Source organism: Nelumbo lutea, chromosome 4 (genome assembly GCF_056320005.1).
Source record: "Nelumbo lutea isolate HS-2025 chromosome 4, American lotus-T2T, whole genome shotgun sequence".
Lineage (NCBI taxonomy): Eukaryota > Viridiplantae > Streptophyta > Magnoliopsida > Proteales > Nelumbonaceae > Nelumbo > Nelumbo lutea.
The window spans coordinates 82,618,070-82,629,330 of NC_142687.1; positions in this window are offsets into that span (position 1 = coordinate 82,618,070).

Here is an 11,261-nt window from a genome sequence, read left to right on the forward strand (position 1 = left end):
GGCAAGGTACCCGGAGATAGAAAAAACTAGCATACGCCCTAGTAATAGCAGCTCGGAAACTCCGCCCATACTTCCAGGCTCACACCGTCATCGTCCTAACTGACAAACCTCTTAGACAAGTTTTACTCAAACCCGAGGTCTCCGGTCGACTAACGAAATGGGCCATCGAACTCAGCGAGTATGACCTCCATTACAAACCGAGGACCGCTATCAAGGCCCAAGCTTTGGCAGATTTTATCGCCGAGTGCACTTTCAGCCACGAAGCCCTACAGGTCGAGCCCGAGGTCCCCAGTTCAGGCGAACCCGGAGCTCCTGAGCCCATAGAGTCCGAACCCCGTGAAGTAGCAGCCAGTGTGGCCTCTCTCCTGGTCAGGCGAAGCGCGAACTGGGATGAGGAGCCTTGGATCCTTCACATGGACGGTTCCCCGAACCGGCAAGGCAGCGGAGCTGGAATAGTCTTGTGCGGCCCGGGCGGCACAAAATTAGAATACGCACTACACTTTGAGTTCGCAACATCCAACAACGAGGTAGAGTACGAAGCACTGATCGCCGGGCTGGACCTAGCGCGAAAGGTAAAGGCAAAACACTTGGTCATCTGCAGCGATTCTCAGCTCGTGGTGAACCAAGTTACCGGCGAGTATGAAGCACGCGATCTCTCCATGATCGCATATTTGGCCAAAGTAAAAGAAGCCCTGCTCAACTTCCGGTCACACATCATCAAGCAAATCCCGAGGTCAAAAAACACTGAGGCCGACGCCCTGTTCCGGTTAGCCAGTACGAGTCACAACAATATGAGAACTGTGTACATAGAGGACTTACCTCGGCCTAGTATTCTCGGGGGGACAGAGGAGGTCGCTCCCGTATTAGAAGCAGAGCCGAGCTGGATCGATCCACTCGTGAGCTTCTTGATAGACGGAACCCTCCCTGCAGAACACAATGCGGCCAAGAGGGTGCAGCGCCAGGCGGCCAAATACGTCATAATAGACGAACGGTTATACCGACGGTCGTACACGCTCCCCTATTTGCGTTGCCTGCGACCTATCGAAGCCGAGTTCGTACTCCGCGACACTCATGAAGGCCTGTGCGGCGGACACTTGGGGGGCAGAGCACTCGCCCAAAAGGCACTTCGACAAGGATACTAATGGCCAACGATGAAGGCAGAAGCTGTCGAGCTCGTCAGAAAATGCAACAAGTGTCAGAAGCACGCTAACATCCACCATCAACCTGCCTCCGACCTCAAATACCTCGCCAGCCCATGGCCCTTTGCACAATGGGGCATCGACCTCCTAGGGCCATTCCCACCAGCAACAGGCGGAAGAAAATCCTTAGTTGTTGCAGTAGATTACTTTACAAAGTGGATAGAAACCGAACCTCTGGCAACTGTTACGGCTCGAAACATACAGAACTTCTTTTGGAAGAACATAGTATATCGGTTCGGGTTACCTCGGGTACTAATCTCCGACAACGGCAAACAGTTCGAGGATATCAAGTTCCAAGAGTGGTGCCAGAACATGGGGATTCGGCAAAATTTCACGTCAGTCGCACACCCGCAGGCAAACAGTCAGACGAAAGTAATGAACAGAGCCATCCTGCGCGGACTGAAAGCACGTCTGGATCGAGCTAAGGGATTGTGGGCCGAAGAGCTACCAAGTTTCTTATGGGCTCACCGAACTACCGAAAAAGCAGCCACAGGAGAAACCCCCTTCAACCTCACCTACAGCACTGAAGCAGTGATCCCGACCGAAATCGAAATACCAACGTTGCGATTTGAAACATACGACGATCGAACGAACGGAGACGAGCTACGTACCAACATTGACCTACTGGACGAGGTAAGGGACCTCGCGCACATCCGAACAGCGGCATACCAGCAACAGGTAGCTCGCTACTACAATAGCAGAGTTAAGAAATGAAGCTTCCAAGTCGGCGACCCAGTCCTTCGTAAGGTTATGGTGCCCGAACCCGGCATGGGCAAGCTTGGACCTAATTGGGAAGGGCCCTATAAAGTAAAAAGAGCGCTCGGAGGCACATACGAACTCGAAACTTTGGAAGGCAAACGAGTACCTCGAACGTGGAACATCATGAACTTAAGGCGATACTACCTATAAACCACCAAGCAAAGTGGACGAAATCAGGCCCTATGTGCCACAAGGCAAGCCAAGAGGAACTTCGGCGTAGACACAGAAGAGCACATTATCAGCTCAGCAAAAAATCAGTTTGCGGCATAAAAGACTACGGAAATTTAATAACCCGGCAAAGAAACAGTTCAGGGAAGATGAGCAAGGGGAAAAAGACACTCCATTGCAAGAAACAGTACATTGGCAAAAAAAAAAAAAAATTACATGCCCGGAGCCACTTCTTCGCCATCGAAAGGCACTTCAACAACACCCGAAGGCCCTGTCTCTCCTTCAGAGTTCGGCTCGCCATCGGCAGCATTGGCCATCTCCTGAGTTATACGCGAAATGGTTATGGCACTTACATCGAGGTCGAGGTACGTATTCTGGATCATCCACCGGCTCAACTTGAACCCCCTCCTGTAAGAGTCCACCATCAGATCATCAAAACGCGGAGAGGCAATGTAATCTTCAACTACCTTCTTCTTGGCATCTTCCATGGCATGTGTTATGGCGCGGCAAGCGACCTGATTCAAGGGAAGATCGGTCCACGCCGCGACCTCCTCAGGGAAAGTAGCGTCCCTACTCTTCTGAAGAGCGTAGTTCGGCGTCAACACGCTCCTAAACTCCCCTTGAGCTCCCGAGCCTGAGGCCCCAGCCCGCGTATGAGCAGACCCGGAGTGAGCAGGAGCACTTGAGTACGCAGGAGCGCCCGTATGAGTGGTCTCAGCATAAGGCGCACCGGCAGTTTTGTGCACCGGTGGAGTCACTTCGGGCTCCCTAGGCAGATCCTCCGGCATATGGTCTGGAACTTGGGGCTCCTCATCCAGGGGCAGCTCGGTACGAGTTCGCTTGGCAACCCGCTTCCTCCTCTTCATACCTTGAAACAAACGCCCCCCACAAGTTCTCTCTGCGTCCATCACACCTGCAGAAACGAGTTCATCAGAAAAAATGGAATAACAAAGCAAGCAAGAAACCGCATAGCTAGAAACCTACCCGAACTCAGGCCGGCTGCAATAAGCTTGGCCTCCATTAAGTAGTGGTGGCACTTTAAGCCTTGCCGTGCCCAATGCCGGAGACCCTTCACCGTCTCTTTATCGAGAGTTACGCCCAAGTCAGGAGCGGCCTCACCCCACCCGGTCTGAAAGGGCCATCCTTGTGCACTTCACACGCCGAAGTAGTCCCGCTTCCAAGCCGGGACCTTATTAGGAAGATCATGCAGAAGCTTAAAACCCTGGCGAGGAGAAAGGTAATACGCCCGTCTCCCCCCAGGAAGAGAACCCGCCTGTCTCTTGAGCATCAAGATAGAGGAGAATATCTCTAAGTCTAAGGGGAAGTTCTGCTCGCAAAAAAGGGAAACTGTCCCCACCAGGTTCCGAATAGAGTTCGGATGAAGCTGGCCAATGGTGACACCGAAGTGGTTTATGACTTCGACGAGAAGGGGATGGAAAGGAAGTCGCAACCCTACAGCGAGCTGCTCTCGAAAAATCACGATCTCGTCTGGACCGTGTTCCCAAGGAAAGCTACCCGAAGGAATAAAATATGTGTACCCCCCAGGAAGATTGTAAGACAGAAGTATGGATTAAAGCCCCTCAGGCGTCATGGTCGAAGGACCAAACCTGTCTAGCATCCGACCTTGGCGGGAGGTAGACGCCAAACTGCCCGAAGCAACTCGGCCTACTGGTTCATAGTCCTCAAGATCCACCTCAGGATCACTGAGGCAGTCTGGGGACACGACTCGGTTGGTGGAATCTACGTCGGCCCTACTCGAAGAATCGTCTGAGCTATCAAAGCTAGACATTGGGGAAAAGATGGATTCAGGAAAGTACTCACCGGAAAGTTTGAAGAACAAGCCAAAGAACCGTGAAGACTGTATAAGCAGCCTTGATGCGAGCTGGAAAAGACTTGGACGCGAGCTGAAAGGTTGGACGCGAACTCAGTAGACAAACCGCAGAAGTGACAAACCAACTGGGGTCCCCCACTATTTATAGCTACAGTAACCAAGAATCGGCCGCGCAGGCCGAAGACGATCCGACGGCCCACGTTCTTACCGACCGCACAACCCTTAAGGTCGAGACGTGATTGGCGCACGTCTTTTCGAAAAAAGTGAAACGTCAGCGCACGTCGTTTTGAAACCGACATCGCTTCGACACGCGTCTTTTCTAAAACTGACGTGCCACACGTCTCCCTGACAGTCGCCCGCGCACGTACAGCAGTGGCGCGCCTTTTTGAAACGACACGCTGTCACGTCCCAACGGCGCAAATTGGTTTGAAATTTAAAACGCACGCTGTCACAACCACCAGCGTTCTTGAGTAAGCACGTTTCCAGCCTTCTCGGAAACCGAAAGAACCCTAGCAAAAGCATCTCGTGCAGTGAAGGTTCGAAGGACGGGACAAATCCACCTTCTACCTCGTGAAAACTCCCCGCACCATGGCAAGACCCCCGGCGCAAGGAGTGAGGGGCAATTGATGAAGGAAGATTTGGCCCGACCTCTCTATTACGTGACACGTGGCAGAAACTACAGCTCGGAAAAACGGGCCAAGCCTAGGCGGGAACAAGGGGACACTAGCGGACTGCTCCCTACCGGGAGCCTGAATTGACCCACCTTGTAACGGCTCGGGATACACTTCGCCGAACTGACCTTGTAACAGCTCGGGATACACTCCGCCGAACTGACCCACCTTGTAACAGCTCGGGTTATACTTGCCAAACTAACCTTGTAACAACTCGGGATACACTTCGCCGAACTAACCCACCTTGTAACAGCTCAGGATACACTTCGTCGAACTGACCTACCCTACAGATACCTTCGAGCTCAAGACCGCCTTGCTCAGCACTTCGCATCACTTGGCACCAAAACCAAACAAGTCGTACCACGCCTGACACTAAGGAAGTTCGTGCCCAAGGGCGCTGCGCCTGACTGAGATCTGACGTTTGGCGGTAGCACCCTAAACGGCCACCTGCCACCGCCACTGACACCGCCATCTCCGGTTAGATGACGGTTAGGCAGTGACGGTTCTGTCTCAGCAGAAAGGATGACGGCTGAATTGACAAGTAGCTCTACCAACCTTACTTTCAATTCAGATAATGCCACATCAGTCCTCTCCGCAAGGTCCCCCCTACAAAGATGAGCTCTTTGTGGCTTCCGCGGAAGTTGGCGGCCAACTGACTACATAGGCACCCTTACTGGTCGAGCCTTCCAAGGCTCCCGTGTGAGCTGGCAACCTAAAGTTAGTGGTGTTGCCCCCGAAGGTCGAGCCCCTAGTAGCTTCTTGTAGGAGTAGGTGACCGGCATTACGAAGCTGATGCAGGCCAAGCCTACGGGCCACCTCACTACTTAAGACTCGGTTGCCTCTCCGGCACGGGCAAAAGTCAAAAAAGAGTAGACTACGAGTCACTCCCAAAAGCCTATGGGCCACATTACTGCTTTAAGACCCGGTCGCCTCTCCGGCACGGGCAAAAGTCAAAAAAGAGTAAACTACGAGTCGCTCCCAAAAGCCTACGGGCCACATTACTGCTCAAGACCCGGTCACCTCTCCAGTACGGGCAAAGTCAAAAAAGAATAGACTACTAGTCGCTCCCAAAGCCTACGGGCCATACTAGTAATTGGATCAGCACTTACTAGCTCATCGACTTACGGGCCAAAAGAAATCTACTCCCTTCGTTGAGTTACTATCAGCTCGGGAGTGGGGGTTTATTGATGAGGGCAGATTTGGCCCTCCAGTAAAATTGTGACACGTGGCACCTCGTGACAACTAGGAAAACACCCAGCCAACAAACTTACAAAGTTGGTTACCCACCCGGGCACCTGTCTGGCCGGCCTGGCGCGCCTGCGCGACTTGTGCGCAGCCTGACGTGCGCCTGCGCGGCGCGCGCTAGACCCGCACGAACTGCGCGAACTGTGCACGGCCTGCGCGACCTGGCCGACCTGGACCATCCTAGCGCATGATCCGGCCAAGGCGCCAGCTTGACGACCTGATCTAGACATTGACCCGCCGACTGACACAAGCGCCAGCTTGACGACCTGATCTAGGCACTGTCCCGCCGACTGACACAAGCGTCGACCTGACGACCTATCCTAAACACTGACCCGCCGACTGACGCAGACACCCCTCTGACAACCCGGCCCAGGCGCCGACCTGGTCGCCTGACACAAGCGCCAGCCTGACGACCTCGAGGAGTTCACCACCGTACCCCGGTTCTGACCGGATGCGACGAGTCTTACCGTTTGGAGGCTTTTCACCCACCTAACCCGCGAAGACTCTGGTATATAAAGACCTCACCCCCCAAAGGGGAAGGGGATGGAAAGGAAAGGGAAGTAACCCTGTTCTCTAGCTCTCTCATATTATCTTCAAAGCTCTCTACAATAAGAGTGCTAACTTAAGCATCGGAGAGCCCCCACCGAGAAAGTACCCCCGGGACCTCTGATTCAGTTCTCGCAGGTCCTTCAGCTCCCGCCGCCTACGAAGAGGAGGAAAATATGCAGTTCTCGGAAGTCCCTCAGCTCCCCCCACCTACAAGGAGGAAGAGATGGAGTTCTCGGAGGTCCCTCAACTCCCGCCACCTACAAGGAGGAGGAAAAGATGGAGTTCTCGGAGGTCCCTTAGCTCCCGCCACCTACAAAGAGGAGGAAAAGATGGAGTTCTCACAGGTCTTTCAGCTCCCGCCACCTACAAAGAGGAGGAAAAGATGAAGTTCTCGCAAGTCCCTCATCTCCCGCAGCCTACAAAGGAAAGAAGACCGCCTCATGCTGAGGGCAGTCGGATTGCGCCGCACCAGGGAGCTCCAACATTCTCTAAGGCATCGACCGCCTAGTAGGGAGTTCGCCACCAGGGAGTTCGCCCCCAGGCAGTTCGCCACCAAGGCAGTTCGCCCCCAAGCAGTTCACCACCAAGGCAGTTCGCCCCCAGGCAGTTCGCCACCAAGGCAGTTCTCCCCCAGGCAGTTCACCACCAAGGCAGTTCGCCACCAGGGAGTTCGCCACCAGGCAGTTCGCCCCCAGGCAGTTCGCCCCCAGGGAATTCGCCACCAGGGAGTTCACCACCAGACGGTTCGCCCCCAGGCAGTTCTCCACCAAGGCAGTTCGCCCCCAGGCAGTTCACCACCAAGGCAGTTCGCCACCAAGGCAGTTCGCCCCCAGGTAGTTCGCCACCAGGGAGTTCGCCACCAGGCAGTTCGCCACCAAGTAGCTCGTCACTAAGGTACGCCACCACCGGGTCGAATAACGAGGTACTTTGCCAAAAAATTTTACATCACAAGACATTGGTACATGGCCGAAAACGGTTACATCAATTATAATAGATTTCATAATATTCAAATTATTATTAATTTTATATTTTACAAAATTAATAACGAACTTATGTAATAATAGTATAAGTTATAATTTTATGGATTATTAAATTTAATAAATAATTAATATATTAAAAACTCAAGTAATGATATTATTAAAATAACTAAATAATATTCTAAATAACTAATTTTTAAATATTTTAGATGATCCCCCGGGGTTGTGAAGCCCCATGGGCTTTATGGGTTTTAAGCCTTCCTATACTTTGACCTTTAAAAAAATTTCCTGACATCTTTTAGATTATCAATTAATAAAATTAATTAACTTTTTATTGTCTACTGCATTGCATGGGCCCCCGCTATTTAGTATAATAGTATAAATTATAATTTTATGGATTACAAAATTTAATAAATAAATAATATTTTAAAGATTGATATTATTTAAATAACTAAATAATATTTTAAATATTATTTCAAAAAATAAATTAAATAACAAAATTATGTAATAACTTTAAAAATTATCAAAAACACCAAAATAATTATAATATATTTAATAATATTTGATAATAAGATTATAAATATAAATAAATTTAAAAATAACTAAATAATATTGTAAATAACTAATTTTTAAATATTTTAAATATAAAATAATAATAACTAAATAATATTTTAAACATTATTTAAAAAACAAAAAATAGATCAAATAATGAAATAATGTAATAACTTTAAAAAATTATCAAAAACAAAAAAATTATAATAGATTTAATAATATTTGATAATAAGAAAATAAAGTATAAATCATTTAAAAAAATAAATATTATTGAAATTGTGAAAATAGATTAAATAAATTATTGGAGATTAAACTATTGTTATTTGTTAGAGATTAGACTATTAATTTAGTTGAAATTATTAGTGTTCATTGACAGTTCAGTTTGGTTCAATTGTAGATTGTTTGGTCAACCAAATTGATCTAGTCAGGGTTGGAGAATTGGTCACTTGAAACTAACCAACCATTAGTGAAAACTGGTCAATTCGAGTTGTATTGTTTAATGTTTTAACAGCTGACATGCTTTTGCATCCAAGTCATGATTGCTAGTTCAACTATCCAGGTCAAACAGGTCAAACTATTCCATGTTAACATTTTATATATTTATATATGTGTGTGTGTATTATTTATGTTTGTGAATTCAAATTTTATTTATGTTTGTTAATATATGTATTATTTTATATTTTATTTATGTTTGTTAATTCAGTTTTTAATTTGTATTTACTAAAATATTTTTTATTTATTAAAATATCAAAAATTGTGATTTGATGCCAAAAAAGGTTTTTTCACAAAAATAGTGAGGCAACACCTATAGCCCCTTAGGACGCATAGATCTTGAAAAGTTACCTAAAATCATAAAAATTAAAAGTTCACCTCAATTGGACATAGAGTGCAAAGTTATGGCCTACAAAAGTTTGCACATACATTAAGTGTGCATCCTTTAACCCAGCGACCAGGTCGAACAGGTCAATGGTTGAAATGTTCGAGTTTGTGGTCTTTGACGAAGTCAACGGTTTTTTACCAAAGGGTGGTTCAATAGAACTAGACCCGGAATTAAGACTGGTTCAAACGATTTGAAAATTTACAATAATATTGTTAAAAATTAAACTTACAATATAAAATATTTAGACTAAGAAATATGGAAATTTCCCACTTTCCTATATTAAAAAAAGTATATAATTGATATATATATATATATAGTTGGTTCGGTTTACAAATAGTCAAATCGAAATTAACCTAACATGGTTAGGTTGGGAAATTGCTGAACCAAAAACGACTCGAAATACTAGAAAGTGACTAACTCAAGTCAAATTGGTTGGTTTGGTCAATTTCATAGGTTTGATAAACAACCCTAACTGGAATTAATTATTATTATTTTTTTATTACAAAAGTATTAAAAATAATATACAAAATATAATTAATTATTAATTATTTAAAAATTAAAATATAAAATAATTATCTACTTTTATGTATTTTTATTATTCAGCTTTTGCTTAAGAAAGTCTGTACATCGCAAAGTTCCTCACTAGTAAAAAAAATTAAGTATAACACTGAGGTTCTTGTAGATCCGGATTACTCTTTTAACACCATCACAACTTGGGCTGGTAGTTGAACTGATCATTTATACTCTGGTGTATACAGGGTTATGTATAGTACTGTAGCATTCAAGGTTGCAAGTCCAGTACCCGATGTGAAAATTCTAAACAGCTATGGGCCGGGGCCTCAGGCCAGACCCTTCTAAATTCTAACAAATACTGAAATACCCAACACATTCCTCCCAAAAGGCGTTGTTTCAAATTTTAATTGCTGAAAATGGACAGTAAAGCCAGTTAAAGTTGCACCATTCCCCAGGGTTCAAATATTCAATACTCCAAATGTTGCATTGCACTTGCACCGGAATGTGGTTTGTATCCGGGTTTACGACGCCTTGCTGCTCGGATCGATCATAGCTTGATGATTGATCATTGATCCAGTTGATAAGACTGGGGTTCGGTTTCAACTTTCTACGGCGAAGTCCAGCTTACCAGATACGAATCCGATTTGTTTATAAATAAAATTGAAAAAGAAGAAGAGAGTTAAACGAAAGGTTCTAAACCTGGAAAGAGATTTATCATTGCGTAGGTGGGGTGGGATTACGTTATCAAAGACAAAAACGAATATGTCAATATCCGTCAAAATCATCCATGCTATTGCAATGTCTTCAAAATTACGCTGCGTCCAGCTGTCCACATCCTACCAGTCCCCTGACCCCCTCCCCCATGAGTCCATGACATGACTCTTCACTTGGGAACAAATTAGCCCCCGCTGCCCTACCCCAGGATGGCAGGTCCTCCTTCCTCCGCCGCCCCCACCCCCAAGTCCCAAGTCCCAACTGCTATAATGGTCCCCATCCCACAGGCTCCATCCTGCACGTAATCACGAAGAAGAGAGAGAGAGAGAGAGCGCGAGAGAGAGAGAGAGCGAGAGCGAGAGCGCGAGCGCGAGCGCGAGAGAGAGAGCGAGAGCATACGGCATACAGGGCCCACCTTGTTCTTACCCCGTTCCCAACAATTAATCATAACATAAAAGATTATATGGTCCATGCACATAAACGACCAAAAAGGAAGCTCGTCGTCTTGATATTATGATCTGCTGTTTTATCTGGGCTCTCTCACAGTCTCACCCCATTATATTTATGGCCTTGCGGGTATTGGGTAACAGTAGGATAGAATCATCAGTTTGTCTAAAATCCAAAACACAGAAACTTCACATACATTGACAGTGTTAGTAGGCAAGATTAGCTTACCATACGATAAGCTTGGTGAGAAACTGGTAATTGATAATTGATAGACAGGTGTGCCCTTGGCTCCCTTGCCAGGCGTTTACTTAAAATAATGCTATAATCTTTATATTTACGATGAATTATCTCTAAGTCTACAAAAAGAAATTGCTCCTCCCACGTACACGTGGCTATAATTGCAACCAAACAAATTTTGTATTTTGTTCAAGGGAGGCAATCATGGACATATCAATGAACCCCACTTTGGATACCCATGTGAGATATGTTCCTTAATCCCAACTTATATATTATTATCAATAAAACCACCCACTCATTCACTCATTCAGAGCTGAAAACAAGAGAACTTTTACTTGATACGACGACAACTATTTATAATTAAATCCTGCAAAGCGAAGAGCCGCGAAGCTAAACAAATAGGCCTTCCATTCCGCACCGGCACCGCTCAGAGAGAGGGGGAGAGAGAGAGAGTAGAAAACAGAAAGAAATCCGCAGTCAGAACTCATTAAACATAAATATAAATAGCAACTCCAAACA